We start from the raw sequence: 23,172 nt of genomic DNA on the forward strand, positions 1-23,172 counted from the left end.
ATGGACTACAATTACCACATTTCCAAAATTATTATCAAGCAGCCCAGTTGAAATTTATTAGTAGATTGATGGATTTGGATCAGTCTCCCAGCTGGGCTAAAGTGAAAATGGCATGTATATCTAGGGTTGAAATACATGAATTTATATTTCGTTGGAGTTTGATTTTGTTACAGCAATATGATATGCCGATACTGAAACATTTGATAAAAGATTTGGATTTTAAAAAACAGGGTGTTAGGGTCGAAAGATAAATTATCAATTTTAACTCCATTGTATTACAATCAGTTCATTCTTTTTTCAATGTTTAATAATTATTTAAAGATTTGGGATTCTAAAGGTATAAAGACAATACAAAATTGTTTTGGAGAAGGGCGATTTCTTTCTTTTAATCAATTAAGAGAAAGATTTGATATACCTGTAAATTCTTTGTTTGTGTATTATCAACTTAGAGCTTTGATAAAAGATAATCATGGTAGAGAAATGATTTTACCTACTTTGTCGAGATTTGAATCTTTAATTTCCTCGATACCGTAAAAGAGTTATATTTCAGTTATGTATAATTTGTTACAAGATAGTATGGATAAACCAGATTGGGAGAAATCTAAACTTAAATGGAAGAGTGATTTAGTATTTATTTTTCCCAAAGACGATTGGGCGAATATGTGTCAGGACAATGTAATTAAATTGACTAATCTATGATATGGAATGGTTAATTATAATTTTTTACATCAATTATATTTGACCTCGGAAAAGTTATAAAACATATGGGTTTAGTCATTAGGATTCTTGTTTTAGATGTGGTTCATGTATTGGAACTTTTCTACATGCTGTATGGAATTGTGTTAAAGTTCAATCATTTTGGCAAGGAATTAAATTAGTTTTGGAGAAATTATGTAATTTTATATTACCGTTAGATCCAACGATTGAAATTTGTATCCGTTAAGGGGAATGGGATTGGATAAAATTCAAATTGCTTTTGTACATTTGGTGTTATTAGTAGTACGTAAATGTGTTGCTAGTACTTGGAAAGATGATATTGAGCTTAATATAGCATGTTGGGATAATGAATTGAGAGTATGAATGGTTATGGAAAAAATTACTTATAATTTACATGATAATTATTCTTACTTTGTTAGTAAGTGGTCTCCGTGTTTGAAATATATGCATTTAGATATACTTTGAAATGTTATTAACATTTACAATATTTTTTATATCTATAACCTATATAATTTTTTTTGTTGCTCCCCTTAAGGGAGTTGGCTGTAAGGGTGGAAGGGTGCGATGGGTGTTAATGTAAAATTTTCTTTGATTATTTCTATACTGTATGTTATGATTTTATTATCTTTTAAATAAAGTTTGTTTAAAAAAACCACTGTATCTTGGGCGCTACAAACTGAACTTTTCTCCATAACATTATACTCTGCACTTTGTTTTATTTTTGAACTCTGACTGGTGCATTTAAGTATGGGTTAACTTACCTAGGTATCATGCAAGACAGTTTTTCACTATTTCTCAGCACACAAGACAATAAACAAACAATTCAACAATTAAAATTATTTGTTAAAATTTTCATGTTATCAGGGCACACAAGGCTGCCAAACAACTCACTGAGTCTATACCAGCTGTATTGGTGCAAAGCCCTCAGGCTTTTCTCTGTTCTTCCCCCTTAGCTCTGCAAACTACTTTTTTAAATACCTATGCTCCCAGTGGCCAACCACTTCAATTACATGTCCCACTCCTATGCTCATAGCTGTCTATGGCCTCATGTACTATCCCACCAAGACCACCCATAAATTGGAGGAACAACACTTGATTTTCCATCTGGGCATTCTCCAACCAGATGGCATTAGTATCAACCTCCAGTTTCTTCTAGCCTACTCTCCATCCTCCCTCCCCTCCATTTCCCTTTGTCTTCTTCCAGCTCTCCGTCTCCTTCCCTTTCCATTCACAGAGCCATCCCTCCTTTCCCTGCTTGCTGGTGTGCCCTCTCTCCCTTATCCACCTATTAACTCCTACCTATAGGACCATGCTCCTTCCCTGTTCCTCAGCCCTACCATTTTGTTCAGAAGCCTGGGCTCATTTTTTCATTCCGTGATGAAGGGCTTAATTATGCCTGAAACTTTAGTTATGTATCTTTATCTCTGCTTCATAAACTTTTTGACCAGTTGAGTTTCTCCAGCATTTATTTTACTTCAATCACGGCAGCTGCAGACTTGCATATTTTGCTCATATTCCACTTATAACTTTGCCCAAAACTTCAAGACCATTTTCACTGGTTTTTGAACCAGTTGCAAATTGGAACAACATTTTTCTATTGACTCTACCAAAACTATTTGTGACCTTGTGTAATTTTATCACGTCTTCCTTCAAATGTTTTTGCTTCAAGTAGAATAATCCCATCTTCTCAAGTGCAACCGTTTCTTCCATCCATTCCAGTTGATCTTTTCTGCTCCTATTCTTGATCAGGAATAACTTCTAATTCTAATTTTGTACACTTAAAACCTTTAAATTTAGTTCTCTGGTTTTTTATACACATCTAAGGCTACTTAAAATGTTTGTTGTACACAAAAATAGAATATTTAAATTTTAATTTAAGAAGAATAGTCATTATAAATATTATGAATCGCTGCTAATAAATTTGTCTTCAGTGATTATAACTTGAATGCTGCAATCACCATTCCATGGTGATTGCAGTTCTTAATGAATTTTTATTCAGAATGGTTTCTGTAACAAAACACCCAATGATACATGGTTTCAGACAACGGAAGCATTTGTAATAATAGAATTACTCAAAATATATTGATGCTTTGAGAGCTGTTTCCACCTCTACATATAACCAGGATTAAAACATTTCAGACAAAAAGATGAAAAATTATCATTGTTCATTCCCACATTCACACTGCTGACAAAAAAAAGTAAACTCTGATAGATTTTCATGTGCCCCAAATCCAATCTACATGTAAATAGCTGACTATAATGCTTTCTGCATTAAGTTCCATAATGGACTATGATCAAAAATACAAAAGGCATTGATGTATTGCATAATTTTCAGCATATTGAAGAGAGTGTAAATTTTACTTGGTGTCAAGTTCAGGCTTTCAGCAAAATTTGAGGTTAGAAATTGGTGTGCATTGCCCCACATTTCAAGTACAAAGCTTGTACAAAGTAAAGGTATTGCAGTTGAGTGGTTTGGTTTCCTGTATTCATCAGCACTGATATTGATCCCACTGCTAGGTTTACAAGCTCACTTATATTTAAAAATGCTAGGTATTTGTTGAAAACTGGCTTTATGTTCCCTTAATGTCACAATTTTTTTATGGTACAGGAAGCCTGTTAGATCATTCAGTCTCAATTCCCAGCTCCTTCACAATAACCATGCGCAATTTTCCTTAAAATGTTCATCCAATTTTCTTTTAGAAAGTGGGAGCAGGATGGAGAACTAAAGTGACATAAAACTGGAAAGTGAAGGTTTCCTATGCAGACTGAATTAAAGTACACTCTGGAGTGATCACCATATCCACATATGGCTTTCCCCAATTAAGACTGCATTGTCAGCACCAAATGCAGTATAACATACAAATTAGAAGTGAGAGTTTACTTCTTAATTTTGTGATCTGCGATTACAATCAAATGAGACGGTTAATTTCATTATAATTTCAATTTAGCACTCCTGGTTACATCCTTCCTTATCAAGAATATATCTAACTCTGGCTCAAAAATATTCAAAACCTTTGATGGAAGAGAATTCTAAAAATTCACAATCCATTTTAATTATCCACAGATCTACATTCTCCCACAAGCAAAAAGGCTCTTTCCATCTCCACCCTATCAAGGGCCTTTGGTTACTTATCTTTCAATCATGTCCCCTAAACTCTTTCAAATTCCAGTAGATACAAGTTAAACCTGTACCTCATAAGACAACCCACTCATTTCAGATATTACCCCAGTAAACTTCTTCTCAACAGCTCACAACTATATAGTAGGCAGGCATGACCAAACAATTGGAACAACTTTGGACTGCAACCTTTAATTGACATTCCCTTATTCTCTCTACCCTTCCCCATCACCTTCTCCTTAAAACGCCTTCAACTCTTCTAGTTCTGATGAAGAACTCTTGATTCAAAACACAACTCTTTCTCTTCCCACTGATTAATAACAACATTGTTTGGCAAAGACTATCACGGACAGGACCATAAAAATGACAGCAAAAATCACCAGTCAACTAATTAGGGACATTAATTCAGCTCCAGCGTACTCAATTGCATGTAACGAATCAAAAGATGTAAGTGATATTCAGCAACTAGCACTATTATGCAGATATGTGAACTCTGCTGGACCACAGGAAGAAATCATTGAGTTGATACCACTTAAAGGCCGAACACAGGGAGAGGACATCTGTGAGGCTGTGTTAGATTGCTTAAAGACCAAAGAAATAAACATCACACACTCAGTGTCAGTGGTCACTGATGGGGCACTGAGTATGACAGGAGCACAGAAGGGGTTTGTGATGTTACTTCAGAAGTCACTCGATAGAAAACTGCCGATGTTTCACTGCATTCTGCGTCGAGGCATTGTGCGCTCAAATGTTTCCTCTGGAATGCACAGAGTGATGAATCTTGTCATACAGATAGTGAACAAAATAATGGCAAAAGGATTAAATCATCGACAGTTCCATTCATTATTGGAAAAAGTTGAAAGCACATACTCTGATCTCCTGCTGCACAACAAAGTCCAAAGGGGAGGTGCTGAAGCGGTTTGCTGCATGTCTGGAGCTTGTAAAAACTTTCCTGGAAAGCAAAGGGCTCTCCTTTCTGGAGCTAAACAGCCAGATTGGCTGGAAAAGCTGCACTTCATAGTGAATATGACAGTGCACCTTAACATGCTGAACAAAAGTTTTCACGGGAAAGGAGGCACAGCCCTGCAGATGCTGGAGGAGGTTTTGGCGTTTGACTGCAAGACAGTTTTTGCTAGAGAGGTATGCTGTCTCACTTCCCCTCTTTGAAAGAGTTCAAAGAAGCACACAATCAGATCAATTACAAGCATTTACAGTGTGCAATCATTGCAATGAAAACTGCGTTTTGGGGGAATATTCTGTGAATTCAGAGAGGAAAAAACACTTTGTCCTTCCCTGTCACTCCCCTAAACATCAATTTGTCCCTGTTGAATATGATTGCATTTACAGATGTAAGTCAACCCGATCTTGAGATCGAACTGGCCGATATAGCTGACAAGGACTTATGGGTGTCTAAGTTCAGAAGCTTGACTGCTGATCTTGAAGATGTTGCTCATCAGTAGGCCATTCTTGCTCAGAAGCACAAATGGAGTGAAATTGTAAACCTCCCCAAACCAGACAAACTTGTATTCGAAACATGGAATTCAATTCCTAACACTTATATGAACATGGAAAAATATGCATTCGGAGTCCTGTCAATCTTTGGATCCACATACTTATGCAAGCAGGTTTTCTCCAGCATGAACTACATAACAAGCAAACATCGCTCGCACCTCATGGATGACAGCATGCAATCCTGCGTGAAGATCGAAGTGACGTCTTACAGCCCTGATATTGATCAGCTGTGCAGCGAGGTTCAGGATCAGAAGTCACATTAACCAGGTGAAAGAATTCATTTAATGAGTTATTATTTTGCAAATATATATTTTTACATTGAACCCTGAACTGATGTAGTTGTGTTTTAGATTTAGTTTGGCAGTTGACTGCCAAATCAACGAATGATGGCAACCTTCAGAATAAAATACAAACTAGCATTTTTTTTTGTTTGCTCTTTTTAATTAAAGCAAATATTTCTTTTTTTAAAAATTCCACAAATAAGGGATGGACTCAAACAGGCCTGCATTGTGTATTTTTTTTTTAGAGTTCAAAAGTATTTGTTGTTTTGTTTTGTTACAAACAGAAATAAAATGTCAGTCGTTTTCTGTTTGTAGTTCCTTTATTTCATAAATGCAACAAATTATAGTCCTTATATACATACCATAAGAGTAATGAAACTATATAGGCGATAGTTTACTTCATTTTAGGGATCAAACTGGTTTTGCAGCTCCACATGGGTTTTATTTGGTGGGAAACAGGCCCAAATGATTCTTTTAATGCTGAATATTGCCGACCCCTGACCCAGGCCATACCCTTTCCTGCCACCATCAGGATGGAGGAACAGGAACCTGAAGGCACACATCCAATGTTACAAAACCAGCTTCTTCCCCACAGCCATCAGATTTCTGAACGGACAATGAACCTATGGACACAACTTCACTTATTTTCCCCCCTTTTGGCACTTTTTATTTATTTATTTTTAAACCTTGTTTTTATGGAACTGTAATTTATAGCAATTTTGCATCTGTAATGCACAATACTACTTCCGCAAAACAACACATTTCATTATACATGTTCATGACAATAAACCAGATTCTGATAAAACAAATCTAACAATGGACCTTTACCTGAAACTTTAATTTTGTTCTTCTTTCCAAAGATGCTGTCTGACATTCTTATTGTTTCCATCATTTTTGTTTCATTAGAAGAAATTTGGGATCTTGAATGCAGAAGAATAAGCTAAAAGTGAACAATGAAATAAAGGGGGGGGGGAGAGATGTACTCAACAGATTTGGCAGCATCCATGAAGAGAAATGGTCAATGTTTTGGGTCAGAATCCTTTATTGAGTCAAAGTGTGAAAGGAAGTTTGCAAGCGTGAAAAGTGGTGGGGGGGGGGGGGGTGGGAAAGAGAGGTAATTGGATACAGGACATGAAGCTGGGAGAAGTGGCAAGACAGGGGAGGAGACCACTGAGGGAGGGGAACATTTGCTATAAAAGACAGGCCACATGAAAAGGAGAGCAGATATTGGTGCAAAAGTGACGGAAGAGAGTACAGGGAGGTAATGGCCACTTTGGAATACTGAAAAAGGGGGGGAAAAAAAGGGAGGGAAAAGGATCAAGCAGTTCACCCTCAATCATCTCCTTTGGCTGATCTGGATCTTACTTTCAATATTTCTCCCTCAACTCCACTCATTTACTCCAAATGAAAGGTGTACCCAAGGAAACCTACACGAATTCAATCAATATAAATGCCATTCAATATGCAAAAGTGATCATGAGCAGTGCTTCTAGTTACTTGTCAGTTTAATTATCCAAAGTAAAAAGATGGAAATGCTGGAAAAACTCCACTGGCCTCCATAGGAGGTTAAAATATATTGCCAACTTTTCAGGCTTGTGCTCTTCAACAAGGTATGAGTAAAAAAAGATGATTGTCTGTGTTAAAAGACAAGGATAAAGGGAAAAATTGGAAGGGGAGGAATACAGACCAACAGATAAAAGATGTTAATATGATAAGAGGACAGGAGAGAGAAAAAGTAAGAATTGATTGAGGCAGGGGGCTCTGTGAAAGGAGACAGAGAGAGAGAGAGAGAGAGAGAGAGAGAGAGAGAGAGAGAGAGAGCATGTGCAAGAGCTAGAGGAAATGTGACATAGGGAAAGATGGGGTGGTCTAATGGAAACCAATGTTAATGCCATCTGGTTGGAGGGTGTCCAGATCGCACCCTCAAATTTGTGGGTGATCTCAGACTGGCAATACATGAGATTATAGATAGACATGTTAACAAGGGAATAAGGTGGAGCATTGAAATGTGTGGCCAATGGGAGATCCATGCTATTGCAGTGGACAGAGTTGAGGTGCACAATGGAGAAATCTCCCAGTCTGCGTCCAGTCTCTCTGATGTAGAGGAGACCACAAATGGATGCAGTTGATGACCCCTGCAGATTCACAAGTGAAGTGCTGCTTCACTTGCAAGTTCTGTTTCAGGTCGCAAATAGCAGTAAGGAAGGATGTGTTGGCACAAGTGGAGCATCTCCTTTAGTCACAGGGAGCAATTGGTGGAAGAGTAGACAAGGGAGTCACAGAGAGAGTAGTCTCTGCAGAAGGCAGAGAGTGGAATATGTATCTGTGGTAGGATCACATAGTAGGTGGAGGAAATAGCAAAGGGTGATACATTAGATGTGGTGGCTGATGGGTGGTAGGTGAGGATGTGAATCCTGTCCTTGTTGTTCATTGGCGGGGGGGGGGGGGGGTGGGGGGGGGGGGGAAGGATGTGCAGGTAATGGAAGATATATGGGTGAGTGCCAATTTGATGGTAGTAGAGGGAAAGCCACTTTATTTGAAGTACATCTTTGATGAATTGGCATGGAAGGCCTTGTTCTGGGAGCTGATGCATGAGATAGAGGAATTGAGAAAAAGGAATAGAATCCTTACAGGGGGCAGGGTGTGAAGAGGTGTAGTCAAGGTAGCTGTGGGAATTGATGGATTTGTAGAAGATTTCTGTTAAGTGTTTGTTTCCCAAGATGGAGACAGAACGATCAAGAAAAGACTGTTGAAAGAGATGGACCAAGTGAATTTGAGGTCAGGGTGGAGGTTTGCAGCAAAGTGAATAAAGTAAAAAAAGCTCACCATGGGTACATGAGGCAGCACCAAAGTAGTCGGAAATGTAGTGGAGGAAAATTTGAGAGGCTTTGCCTGTGTAGGTTTGTAGCATGGATTGCTCCATGTAGCCAACAAAAAGGCAGGCATTGCTGGGGCCCATGGCTACCCCTTTGACTTGGAGAAAGTGGGATGAGTCAAAAGAAAAGTTATTGAGTGAGAGGATAACTTCAGACAGCTGAAGAAGTACTTGTTGAGTCTGTTGTCCAGAAAGAAACAAAGGGCTTAAAGGCCTTTGGTAAGGGGGATGAAGATGTATAGTGATTGGATGTCCATTGGATCAGATTAACTGGAAATTGTTGAAGTAATGGAGGGCACGTGAAGTATACTGGATGTAGGTGGGAAGAGTCTGGGTTAGGGGGACAAAATAGAGTCGAGGTAAGCAGATACCAGTTCAGTGAAGTAAGAGCATGGTCTGCCTGGACAATTGGCTTTGTGCATTTTTTTGGAAAATGTTATTTTTAAATTTTTCCAAAACATATTATTACATCTGAAAACACAATCCTTTTTAACATATTTACACTTTGTTTTAGTATAATTCACTTCTCAGATACAAATACTATGCCAGCTTACTTGTAATTTCCTTCCCTCCCCCCAGAACTTTGAAAATTAAACAAAACAATTAAAGTAACAAAAAAGGTAAAGATAAAAAAGAGAAATTCAGCCTACTGCCAGTCTTTCTATTTCCACTTTTTGAGGTGCTTTACTATTGTTATCTTTATGTATTTTGTTAGCTCTTTAAAAGTCCACGTCAGCTGCAGGCTCGTTTGTGGCTGACAAGTCCGATGCGGGACAGGCAGGCACGGTTGCAGCGGTTGCAGGGGAAAATTGGTTGGTTGGGGTTGGGTGTTGGGTTTTTCCTCCTTTGCCTTTTGTCAGTGAGGTGGGCTCTGCGGTCTTCTTCAAAGGAGGTTGCTGCCCGCCAAACTGTGAGGCGCCAAGATGCACGGTTTGAGGCGTTATCAGCCCACTGGCAGTGGTCAATGTGGCAGGCACCAAGAGATTTCTTTAGGCAGTCCTTGTACCTTTTCTTTGGTGCACCTCTGTCACGGTGGCCAGTGGAGAGCTCGCCATATAACACGATCTTGGGAAGGCAATGGTCCTCCATTCTGGAGACGTGACCCATCCAGCGCAGCTGGATCTTCAGCAGCATGGACTCGATGCTGTCGACCTCTGCCATCTCGAGTACTTCGACGTTAGGGATGAAAGCGCTCCAATGGATGTTGAGGATGGAGCGGAGACAACGCTGGTGGAAGCGCCTTTGGAAGACTACACAAAAGAGTCTGGAAAAACAACCAACTGAAAAACCTCACAAAGATAAGCGTATACAGAGCCGTTGTCATACCCACACTCCTGTTCGGCTCCGAATCATGGGTCCTCTACCGGCACCACCTACGGCTGCTGTTATAGCTGTGCACCAAAGTACTCTAGATAAGGGTGCCATATTTTGGTGAAAGTATCTTATTTATTTCTTTAATTATATGTTATTTTCTCTATGGGCACACAGTTCTGCATCCCTATGGACCATCAAGTGATGAGCGGGGGGATTCAGACTTCCAGGTGATCGCAATGCATTTTTTTTGCTACCAGGACAATATCTACAAATTTAATTTGGAATTTAGTTAATGTTCTGCCCTTTCAATAAAATATGTACTCACCTGGTTAAGTGTGGCAGCCAGGGCAAAGTCTGACGCATCGCTCTCCACCTGGAACGGGATAGATTTGTCTACTGTGTGTATCATGGCCTTTTCAATGTCAGCTTTGATCCGGTCGAAAACCTCGCTGGCTTCTGCCGACAGGGTGGCCTTGATGAGGGATTGGGCCTTCTCCACGTAGCTGGGGACCCACTGAGCATAATAAGAGAAAAACCCCAGGCACCTTTTCAGAACCTTGAGGCAGGAGGGGATTGGGGCTGATGACGCCATTTTCCACAAGGCAGCCTAGTATAGCCAGGTGATGTGTGCTGAAGACACACTTCCCTGTGTTATATGTCAAATTGAGGCAGTGTGGAGAAATTTCTGGAGGTTCCTATCATGGTCCTGCTGATCTTGGCTGCAGATTGTCAAGGTATGGGAACGTGGCCACAGCCCATGTTCATCCACTATCCAATCTACCTCTCTCTGAAAGACTCACACTCCATTCATGACTCCAAAGGGGACTCTCAGGAAATGGTAAAGTTGGCCATCCACCTCGAAGGCTGTACAGTGCTTATCTTTAGGGCGAATAGGAAGCTGTTACTATTAATGACATAACAGTTCTCACTTAACTCTAAACTTAATTAACTCTAAGCTTAAACCCACTATGCGTGAATGTAATTGTATAAGTGCATGCATGCGTGTGTGTGTGTGTGTGTGTGTGTGTGTGTGTGTGTGTGTGTGTGTGTGTGTGTGTGTGTGTGTGTATAAAGGCCCAGTATTTTAAAGACTGGTTGAACTCGAAAGTCTGTTAAATTGTAGTTCAGAAGTAATTACAAAGCATCAAGTTCTTTTAAATTGTTGCTGAAAACAGTAATGAAGTGTGTGTAAACACTGATTCAGACTTTAGACTGTTCAAACTCCCAAATCTTGTTGAGTTGATTTCTCAGGAAGAGATTTCTTCTTAAACTCTCAAACTAGTGATCTTCAACTCCCTCTTAGCTTCTTAAGAATTCTAGAGTTTCTTTCCACAATGATGCTGCACTCTTTATTTCTTAAAAGAGCTGCCGAGAAGTGGTCTCCCTTTCGAAATCCAAATATTTCTGTGGTTCCCTTTTGTTAGGAGTCACACATCACCTATTCTGGTTACTGTAATTCAACTCTTTGTTTCACAAAGGTCTAACACTGTTGTGTCCCAAAGGGACTCTCTTTCTAATCTAGCTATTGTAATTCAACCCCTTGCTTCACAAGGGATTAACACCAACCGGTGTTCCGGCTACTAGGATAATAATACAGAACAGTATTTCCCTCTCTTTCTAGAGATTACTGTTTTACTCCTACGTGTGCCGCAGGGTCTTGACCTCAGAAGCCTGCAGTCTTCTGATTCAAAATGTCTGAATTTAAAAATATATTTTTCCAAATCGTGTGATATTTACATCATCAATGAGGTCAGTTCCAATTCTTTGAAATCATGTGACCATTTACTGGAATCTTTTATAGCTATTAGCAATAGTTTCTTGGAAATCATGTGATCCTCATACCTCTGGCTTATAGATGTCATGACTCCAAAAGATGATATCACTTCTGAATATATTGCATGGGGAGGGGGTGTGTGTGTGTGTGTGTGTGTGTGTGTGTGTGTGTGTGTGTGTGTGTGTGTGTGTGTGTGTGTGTGTGTGTGTGTGTGTGTGTGTGTGTGTGTGTGTGTGTGTGTTGTGTGTGTAACCCTGTTCCAAATCCACTACATTGTTTAAGACATATTTATGTAGCTCTACCTTAATCTAAATATTACTATTAACATGGATGCATTGCAGCCCTTTACTGACATTAAGGACTGTAGGCATACAAAATTATGACAAAATTAATCCAAACCTTACACTTTTTTCCTTACCCAACACAGAAGTTTTTCCAAAATACCACACTTGGATACCAACAGTCAGACTTGACATTGAATCAGACCCTCCAAGTCCCTTACGTACCTCTATGAATAAATGTCATTGTCCAACCATGACACTAAGTTACATTTTAACCGACATTCATGATATGTTTCCCAATCCTAACCTCTTCTTTGCCAAGTAAACACTCTCTGCCACCGATACAAATCAAACATGAGATTAAAAACCCAAAAATAACCCTTCCAATCCCAAGTCAAGACCTTCATCCACTGTCTGGCCATACTGAGCAAGATAAAGTGGTGCTGGCATGACAAACCAGATCCAACATGAACCTAATTTTTTGCCAGGACAATCAGCCAATTTAATACCAACACCTAGTCAGGTTCCAGTGGGCAGCCAGATTCTATAGCTCCAACTTTGATCTTTTAGACTTCAACTATGAATTCAAGAATTTGATCATCAGATGTGCCATTTCCAGCATTCATTTTTTTTATGTCTATTCTGCTAAATTTCAGATTCCATTTGGTATCTTTTACATACACTTCCTGCAAATCTCCCTTTCCATTTTTACTAGCCTTGGCCATTCTCTTTTAAATGGCATCACCATCATCAGTCTTATTTGATCTCTTCCAATCTCCATCCGATCACAGATCTTCACTTTAATTCTCTCTCATCTCCCATGAATTTTATTTGCAACTTAAGACTTAACTTCATTTATTATCTTCTTTCTATGCATATACAACCAGACAAAACAGCAATTCTCTGGACCAGGATGCACACACATACACACACGATAAATTTCTCACATAGTGTATAATAATCACATACTTCCAACTGTCCCCAGTCCCGGTGTAGGTTCATTGACCTGAAATGTTAACTCTTCCAGCTGCTGCACAACCTGCTGAATATTTACTTTATTTTTGGTTCAAATATCCAGAATCTGCAGTGTTTTATGGACTTACAAGCACTGAGGCACAAAACATAATAACAATGCCCAAAATCATTTTTCTTTATATTGCCCCAACTTTTCATCTATCACTTTGAAACTGCATCTTCTAGTTCTTGAATTATCCACTCATGGGAACTGCTTCCTGTTTCTTTATCTAGGCCTATCACAATTCTACACACCACCAATATTTATTTTCCTCAGTCATCCTTGCTCTGAGAATAACTACACTAGTTCCTACATTGCAGTTCTTGGAGCTGAAATCCTTCTTCCCTAGAACCATTCAAATAAATCTCTTTTGGATCCTTTCCAGGACCTTCATAACCTTCTGAAAAGTATAGTAACCGAAGCTGGCTACAATTACTGTATCAAAATCAATGTTATTTTAAAGTTCAAAATAGTCTCCTTATTTTGTAACTCAACACTTTATTTATGTAACAGGGTATCCCATATTCATTGCCAACCACTCCATCAACAAATCCTGCTACGTCCAAAGATGTTCACAATGGTTCCTCTGTTAACAAAGAGCTCAAAGCCAGTATAATTTTATTCACTAGCACAGACGTACTGGGCCAAATGGCCTCCTTCATTGTTCCAAGAATTTATCACAGTCTATAAATAAAATGCTTTATATTTTTTAAAAAAACATTACAACCCTATGAAGTCTTTCTCAACCCATTTACCATGAAACCAACTGAAATGTGTTTTCCCCACTCATCCTGCACAATTAGTATTGCCCCTACTCCCCAGAATTTACTCAAGTCATTGACTTGGAGAGAAAGGAAACTTTAAAATTATCTTCCAAAATGTTAGCCCCAGCTGCTTATTAGATTAACTCTTATTTCTTCAGCACTGATTTTGGAGAACAGATTGTGAAATGGGTTTACATGAAAATAAAATCACTACCTTTCTGGGTTTAAAGAATAAAGGTTATGTATTTAAGTGTTCCAAAATACTGTACTCTTATACATCATTGCAATTTATTTTACTGTTTTATCATAAATGTATAGTATGCACAGATCTTTTCCATTAATAAAAAAAAGTGACGTCTTAAAACAACAGGCACCTTAATATCAAGAAAAATATTATTATTCTGTGACCGAATTGTTGGAGTCTATTTCCTTTCAATCAACTTGAATCATCCAGTATACTTAACTTTGGGAATAATTGCTTTTTAAAATATCAAAACTCTGACTTTATTCATGGAAAGGTCGTTTTCAAAACTGCAGACATTGTGGCTCCAGTATTTTCTATTCCTAGAGTTTTCCTGTATTTTGTATTTAAGTGTTTTCTAGACATTTGCAAATGACAAATATGATGAGATCCATGATTTACAGACAGTACATGATTTTTTTAATAAAAGATAATCAAGTGAATAAATACATTAAAAAGGCCAACTATTTCAGGGTGCAAATCAGTCTTCACCAGAGCTACATCATCAAATTATAGACCTGAGACTCTATGTTTATTATACTGGAAGGATCAAGAATAATTTTGCATGTTCTGGAAGAGGCTAGCCATCAGATTCCAACGCACATGTATGGTAATGCTGCATAAGTAACACCTCGAAAACAGAATCCAATTCTTTTCATACAATTCCACTTCACAAACTCAATGCTGATTTATTTAATATATGCACAAATGAACAGCAAAAGAAAGCTGCAAATAACAGAAACTGAATGTCAATTTTAATATTAATTTCTGAGGTGATTTCATACCCCAATACCAAGCTTTCAATCTGCTACTAGGTGTGAAATAACTACAACCTCAACCTCTATTACTCTAGTAATTGGTATTTATAATCTACCATATTAAAAAGCACTTTTTGTGCTAATGATATAAACAAAGAGGTTATTTACAACAGCAGTCACATTATTTGTAATAATCAACTGAAAACAATGTTTGACTCATGCTTGGCTTGGAAATTAATCTCACTGGCATTTAAAAACAAGTTTATTCTGTGATGATCGTATTGAATGGCGGAGCAGGCTCGATGGGCCATTTTTGGCCTACTCCTGTTCCTACTTCCTATGTTCCTATGTTTATTCCACCTTGTCCTATTGCTTTTGAAAAAAAAAATGAGTTTTTTGTTAACTCTACTATATTGATTGGTTGTGGTCAAGTCTGCAATAGTCAACTTTCAATAAATTTCCACAAAGAAAAGAAACCCATGGTCAAGTTTTGAAATAAGAAATCTTTTTTCTCATATCCCATTTCAATATCTGGCTCTATTGACACAGGTGAATGATTTTTGCCTGTGTGACATTGTCATAATTGTATCTTCCCTTATTGATTACCAGCCTGTAACACTATCTGTTTGACATTTTATTGATATGCATCAACATCAAGTAATTAAATTACAAACAAATATTTGTAATGATAGACTTAAAATATATCGATCAAGTGCATTGTAGATTCAGCAATATAACCTAATATATATTGAGTTGGGTGGCCAAAAAAATATTGACAAATGTTTATATTATCTACAGGATCTATACCGATTTGCCAAAAGTAAACATCAAAGACAAATACACCATTAATTACAGAAAGGTTTGGTCATTTTCTATGATTCACTGAGAAGATAATTTTGACATCAGTATTATACAAGACCAACAAAGATAGAATATAAATATCATTCCAATGATTTCAATAGGTCTGTTAGTTGTATTCTTATTTCTATATCAGAAGGTAATGGATTACATGGATTTGTTTGTTTCAAATGAGCTACTGCTGTTCCTACTGTTACAAGCCCAGACGACACACAAACCCAGCAGCAATAGATATTCACCAAGACAAATGGTTAAACAAAAGTTGCTTTTAATTATCTCTACACATGAAAACAGAATCAAACTTTAACTTATCTCTATTGACTTACTTAACCTAACTTAGCCCCCTTCTAATTCTAATCGCACATGTATGTAATGTGCGTGTAAGTTCAGAAAAGTTATTTGGTTCGCAGTCCAATGTTACTTCTCATTCCTCCAAGTTCACTGGTTGCAGGCAATTCTTATACTGTGCACAGAATTTAACATTTATAAAGTTCACCAGGTTTTAGTGCTTGAAAGCTAAATGGTTACCACTCAGGAAGGTTCTTGTCGATTTTCAGAGAGAGATTTGTTGTTCCAGGACATCCACAACTGATGTATGTCCATCAGTCATTCCAGTGTCCTGCTGACAAAACTTGCCCCTTCAGGGTTCTCCAGATGATAACCTCTTTCTTTCAGGTCATCACAGAGTTCCTTTTTGTTTCTCTTATTCCAAGTGAAACATTAGGCTGCAACACTATACAATTGATATCTCTCTCTCTCTCTCTCTCTCTCTCTCTCTCTCTCTCTCTCTCTGAGAAAACCTTTTTGACTCTCTCTGTTTGAAAAAACACATGACCCTCTTACAATAGCAGGCTCTCCTCCAGACAGCAGCGGCTCCAGCATGAGCTTTCATCTCTTGCCTTTGGTATACAACAATCCATTAGTGAAGTCTCTTGAGCACTCTTCAAAGCTCTTGCAAAAGCTGTGTAGCCGATATGTCTAGCATGGGCAGAGCTCCAGTATTTCAAATAAGATATTTTTTAAACTCTTTGTATGTGACCTACTCTAACAAACCTTTCCCAATTTATCTCCCCCACAACATATCTATATTCTCTATATACTCTATCACACTACATAAATGCAAAATCCTTTATTTCATTTTCTCACTTTTCTCTTTACTGTACTTGAACGTATCAATAACAGTTGACAGGACTCCATTGGATTTCCAGTGCCTTGACCTTATCTTTGGAGGGCACAGTATCATGGCATTCAGGCTCAATAAAAGATTCACCTGGATTAACTGATGCTCTGAATGATTTCACCAGTTAAGAGTCTCATTACTCAGTCAGAATAACATTTAAAAAATTCGACATGGGCAATAAGTATCATGCAATAGTTCCCATTCTGATGTGTGTTGTCCAAGCCTCTAAAAATAAATAAAGGGTAAGTTATTCAGATCATCAGTGATGACTAGACTGGGTTGTATGTTTGAAGCCTGAATTTAAAAAAAAGCATTAACACAACTTAGTCAACTTCTCAAGGATTACTTATTCATTGCCCTATAAAATTAACTGAACTAAGTGGGCTCTTCTAATGAGTGGACCACCAAAATGATAACCCATCTTTATTTTTTGAACAGTAGTATTATAGAGGAGACATAAAAGTCTGCAGATGCTGGAATGTGAAACAAAAAAAAACAAACGGCTGGAGGAACTCAGCAGCTCTAGCACCATCTGTGAGAGAAAGTGAATTGTTGGTATTTGGAGTTGACACCCTGCACCAAGAAAGAGTGGAGAGATAAAATAGCCAGTAGGAAAGGAAGGTGAGGAGAGGTCCACCAAGAAAGGGTTAAGGTGGAAAAAATTGGGGGGGGGGGTGGGGGGGGGGGAGGACCTACTGAGCTACCAAGCTTCCAATGCTCAAATCTGATAAAGAAGAAAAGAAACCATTAAAGGAGAAGAGCAGATTTAACCAGAGAGCAGACAAGATTAAAGTTTCTGAAGTTGACCCAAATGTATGAAGAGACAGATCAGGTAATACTGATTGGGAGAGCAGTTCAGAGCCTGATCAGATAGAGTACATCCAAGGACACTATGGGAAGCTAGAGAGGAAATTGTAGGTGGCTTAGCTGAAATTTAGGAGTCATCATGTAATACAGGTAAGTTGCCAGAAGGCAGAAGGATGGTAAATATTGTGCTTTTATTCAACAAAGGCTGCAGAAAAAGCCTGAAACTACAAGCCAGGGAGCATTCCGAGGGAGGAGATATACATACATGCACTAGGATGGACAAGGGCTGATTAGGGATAGTCAGCATGGTTTTGTAACTGGGATGTCACATTTCACAAATCTGATTATGTTTTTTGAACCTGATGAAGATGAAGGCAGACCATTGTAGATATGGATTTCAGTAAAGCATTTGATAAGGCTTTGCACAACAGGCTGCTCTGGAAGGTTAGATCACATGAGATCTAAAAGCAGAATGGATAGAAAATTGGATTCATGAAAGAAAGCACAGTGCAAAGACAAAACATGATTGTCGTGGCAATGGCATCATTAGGCTTTGGTTCCTCACATTTGAAAGTGGGGGAGAAGTGAGGGAGAGATTGTATATCAGCTTTTAAACTTTTAAATTTGACAATGTGAAAGTCCTTGTTACACTGAGTGACACAGTTAGCATAGCGGTTAGCACAATGCTATTAGAGCACCAGCAACCCAGGTTCAAATCCGAAGCGGTCTGCGAGGAGTTTGTACCTTCTCCCATGTCTGCATGGCGTTTCTTCTTGGTACTCTTGTTATTTCCCACCCTTTAAAACATATGGAGATATTGGAATATCTGGGCAGCACAGGCTCATGGGCTGGAAGATATAATATTTTAAAAAATTAAATGGTTGGATAACTGAAAGGGAAAAAATTCTAAAAGACTGTACATTTGTAAGACAATGTTTTGGAGAGGGCGCAGAGGAGATTTACCAGGATGTTGCCTGGGTTGGAGTACTTATCATATGAAGCAAGCTTGAGAAAGCTAGGGTTTTCTCTTGGTAGTGACGAAGGATGAGAGGTGATTGAATAGAAGTATCCAAGATTATGAGGGCTTTAAATAGGGTAGATTGCTAGCACCTTTTTACTGGGTTGACAATAGCAATTACCAGAGGACATCTATTTAAGGTGAGTGAAGGAAAGTTTAGGAGAGATAAAACCATAGAACACTACAGTACAGAAACAGGCCCCTTCAGCCCTTCTAGTCTGTGCTGAAACCACAGACTAGTCCCACTGATCTGCATCCAATCCATAGCCATCCATACTTCTCCCAACAATGCACTTGTTCAAGTTCTTAAATGTTAAAATTGAGCCTGCATTCACCACTTCAGTTGGCAGCACATTCTTCCACACACCCACCTGCCAGCGAACCTCACTAAAATCCACAAGTACAATATCGACGACCGTGCCCTCATAATCCTCTTCAAATATCTCCTCATTCCTCTACGATCCAGGGAATAAAGTCTTAACCTGTTTAACCTTTCCCTGTAACTCAGTTCCTGAGGTCCGGGCAACATCCTAGTAAAGCTTTTCTGCACTCTTTCTATCTTATTAATATCTTTCCTGTAGTGAGGTGACCAAAACAGCACATAATACTCCAATATGGCCTTACCAATATCTTATACTAATTTACCATAACTTTCCAACTCCTATACTCAATACTTTCATTTGTGAAGGCCAACATACCAAAAGCTCTCTTTACAACCCTATCCATCTGCGACACCACTTTCAGGGGATTATGATTCCGTATTCACAGGTCCCTCTGTTCTACCGCACTCCTCAGTGCCCTACTATTCACCGTGTATGTCCTTTCTTAGTTTGTTCTCCCAAAATGCAACACCTCACACTTACCTGCATTAAATTCCATCTCCCATTTTTCAAGCTGCTTCAGATCCCTCTTCAAGCTTTGAAAACCTTATTTGCTGTCCACAACACCTCCAATCTTGATATCATCTACAAACTTGCTGATCCAATTTGCCACATTATCATTCAGATCATTGATATAGATAACAAACAACGATGGTCCCAGTGCTGACCCCTGAGGCACACCACTAGTCACATGCCCCCAGTCTGACAAACAATCATCCACCACCATTCTACAGCATCTCCGATCCAGCCATCATTGAATCTAGTTCACTACTTCAATATAAATACCTTATGCCCGAACTTTCCTGACTAACCTCCCATGCAGGAACTTGTCGAAGACCTGACTAGATTCCATGTAGACAACATCCACAGCCTTTCCTTCGTCAACTTTCTTGGTAACCTCCTCGAAAAACTCTACAAGATTGGTTAAACACGACCTACCATGCTCAGAGCCATGTTGAATATCTCTAATCAATTTCTGACTATCTAAATAATTGTATATTCGATCTATTAGAACACCTTCCAATAATTTACCTATTATTGACATCAGGCTCACCAGCCTACAATTTCCAGGGTTACTTTTGGAGCCTTTTTTAAACAATGGAACAATGTGAGCTACCCTCAATCTTCTGACACCACACCCAAGACTAAGGGAATTTTAAATATTTCTGCCAGAGCCCCTGCGATTTTTACACTAGCCTCCCTCAAGGTCAAAGGGAATATGTTGTCAGCTTCATTGGTTTAAATGTTTTGGGAGTGTCCAACTTAAGAACATTTTTGGAAAGATATTTTCAAACTTTATCAATAATTCTTAAGACTATCCTGAAGAGGATATATCTCTGTCCTCAACCCAGAAGAGAATCCTAGTTTTTGCTTTGGTGATAGCTAGATTATCAATTTTGATGAAGTGGAAAGATAATGTTTCACCAACTCATATTCATTGATTACATGATACCATATCTTATTTAAGTTTGGAAAAAATTAGATATAATATTAAAGATGCAAAGTCTGAATTTGTTCTATAACTTTGTAATAGTTCACAAGGCAAGCATTGAAGAATTAGAGTGAACATTACAAGATCTCAGACACAATAATAAATGAATAGGAGGTGTTATTTAGTATCATCTGGAGAACTTTGTCAAACTCACCAGTAATCCACACAGTTTTAAAGCAAATAAACTAAAAGTCTGTATTAAAGAATTGTATATTTGGGAAAATGTTAAATGAGTACAGGAGAAATTTTAACACAATATTTTCCTTCCATTGAACATTCAACAGAAAAGATATGGAGCAAAAACTTAGGCTCAATTGTCACATTATTTCATTATCTGATGCAAGTTGTATTTCTAAATGTCATTCAACACTACTGCATTTGAATTACTACAGATTCCTTGAAAGATAAATTTTAGCATGAAAAATTATGTAGGCATGAATAAAGATTCCCCTACAATTGCTATAATTTAATTTTAATTTAGATACAGAGAACGGTAACAGGCCAAACACCCCAATTAACTTACAATCCCCATACATTTTGAAGGGTGGGAAGAAACCGGAATGCCCAAAGGAAACCCACTCACACATGAGGAGAACGTACATACCCCTTACAGACAGTGCTGGATTTGAACTCAGGTTATTAGTACTGTAACAATGTTGTACTATCCACTACGCTAACTGTGCTGCCATAATGTTAAACCATTTATAGTGTTAACAGTAATTGATGACAATACCCAATTTATCTTTGAATTGTTTAACTGTCACCACCTAATGTGTCATGACATAATCTTGAACTATAAGAAACTCCCATCAGGCTGCTCAGGAATTCAGATGCTTTGCATCAGAACAAGATTATCATTTAGAAAATTACTACAAATGTAACTGAGACTGGGTTTTTTTTCAACGCTCACATTCTAATTATTCAATCTGATCTATCTTTTCAAGTCAGGTAAGCTCACATCCCTGTTCAACTTAGTTTTGCCATGAGGATTAAGAAGGCACAAGGACAATCACTGCAGGTTGTTGGCCTTGATCACAAAACTCAATGATTTCCCATGGTCAACTGTATGTTGTTTTTTCCAGAGTTGGAGATAAAAATAACCCATACATTTTACACTAAATTCAAATTCTGAAATATTTTGTACATCGAAATCAAGTAAATTTACACATTGTGCACAACCCTACTTAAAGAGAGCTTTGTTAAATGTAATTTTGTAAGCATATTTATTTTCAGTGCATGTTTTCATCGGCAGCTTGCACTAAATTAGATAACTTTAAACTTAATTATATGATTCATAGAATAATTACACCTTTTAGTTGGATTTTATACATTTAAAGAAGTGCTATGAAACCCAATTGCATCGAAATAGAACTGTCGTCATCATCATAACCAGCAGAGTAACTTGAGCAACGTCAGGCATAGAGGCGAGAACTATAAAACACAGAGTGCTAGAAATACTCAGCAGTTCAGGCAGCAAACATGATAGAATAACAGAGTAAACATATCTGTTTAATGACCTTTCTGCACAGCATGTCATGAATATGGCACACTGTAAAACACAAAGGTCTGCTGTGATCATGGTAAAAAAAATCACAAAAAATGCTGGAGGAACTCAGCAGGTCTTGCATCGTCCAGATTCAGATTTCAGATTTATTGTAAGTCACAAACAAACCTGATTCTTTTTCTTGCAGGAGTAGAGTTGCCATTTATTAGCAGTTCATGTACACATGTAAAAAAAGTAAACAAACTGACTCTGCAAACAGAGGGGGAAAAAAATCAATAAAATGCAACGGTAAGAGTCCTTAAATAAGTCCCTGATTGAGTTTATTGTTGAGGAGTCTGATGGTGAAAGGTAACAGCTGTTCTTGAACCTGGTGGCATGAGTCTTGTAGCACCTTCCTGATAGTAGCAGTGAGAACAGAACGTGTGCTGGATCCTTGATAATTGCTTGATTTGCTGCTTCTGCTTTCCAACAGCAGCGTTCCCCGTAGATGTTTTTGACAGTGGGGAATATTTTGTCCTTGATGTCCTGGGCTGTCTGTGTCAACTACCTTTTTGCAGGGTTTTCCACTCATATACATCTGGTACATATAAACATGCCTTTCATCCAGATATGACCAAAAAGCAGACAGGCACCTGAATAAAAAGCTGGGGGAGGAGAGCAAAGGAGGGAAGAACATTGACAAAAGACTATAATATGACAGACATAGGAGGACAGGAGAGGAAAGGTGAGAATTTATCTCTCCACAGACTTGCTGATTATTTCCTTTTGCTTTAAGAAGACAGACAGGGGAGCCAGGTCAAATTGGCAGCTTTTAAAGACCGTGTTCAAGAATAAAAGGAAGGTTGAAAGCAATGGAGAACATTCCAGAATGATGGGTCTTCCTTCTGAAGGCACCATCACCTGTTGTGCGGCCAGAAAAAAAAAGAGATGGAAAGGGATCCATGCAAGGATTTTAAAACAAGCTTGATAATTATTAAAAATTAAATATGTAATGCTGGAGGAACTCAGCAGGTCAAAATGTGTACTTGTGACCTGCTGAATTTTCCCAGCTTTGTGTTTCTACTTTAACCACAGTGTCTGCAGACTTTCGTGTTTTATTCTTGCACAATCCAGAGTCTTTATAAAGGTCACACCGGGGTTGAGATTCCAAAGGGGGTGGAAATCTGGGGGAAGGAAGTCGAGGGGCACGGGAGGGCCGTGGAGGGGCACGGGAGGGCCGTGGAGGGGCACGGGAGGGCCGTGGAGGGGCACGGGAGGGCCGTGGAGGGGCACGGGAGGGCCGT

At 38.5% G+C, this 23,172-nt stretch overlaps 1 protein-coding gene across 21 annotated transcripts in view; it reads right to left on the reverse strand.

Annotated features, from left to right (window-relative positions):
- The window catches only part of LOC138753237 (neurexin-3-like), a 2,173,925-nt gene that overhangs the window by 2,145,751 nt on the left and 5,002 nt on the right, over nucleotides 1-23,172 (reverse strand). The window contains exon 2 of one of the 21 annotated variants that reach the window (XM_069915991.1): nucleotides 18,240-18,343. The exons of the other annotated variants lie outside the window; for them this stretch is intronic. The gene's annotated coding sequence lies outside the window, so the exon portion shown is untranslated. The remainder of the gene's footprint in view (nucleotides 1-18,239; nucleotides 18,344-23,172) is intronic. 21 annotated transcript variants of the gene reach the window in all.

The sequence above is a fragment of the Narcine bancroftii genome, chromosome 2 (assembly GCF_036971445.1).
Source record: "Narcine bancroftii isolate sNarBan1 chromosome 2, sNarBan1.hap1, whole genome shotgun sequence".
Taxonomy (NCBI): domain Eukaryota; kingdom Metazoa; phylum Chordata; class Chondrichthyes; order Torpediniformes; family Narcinidae; genus Narcine; species Narcine bancroftii.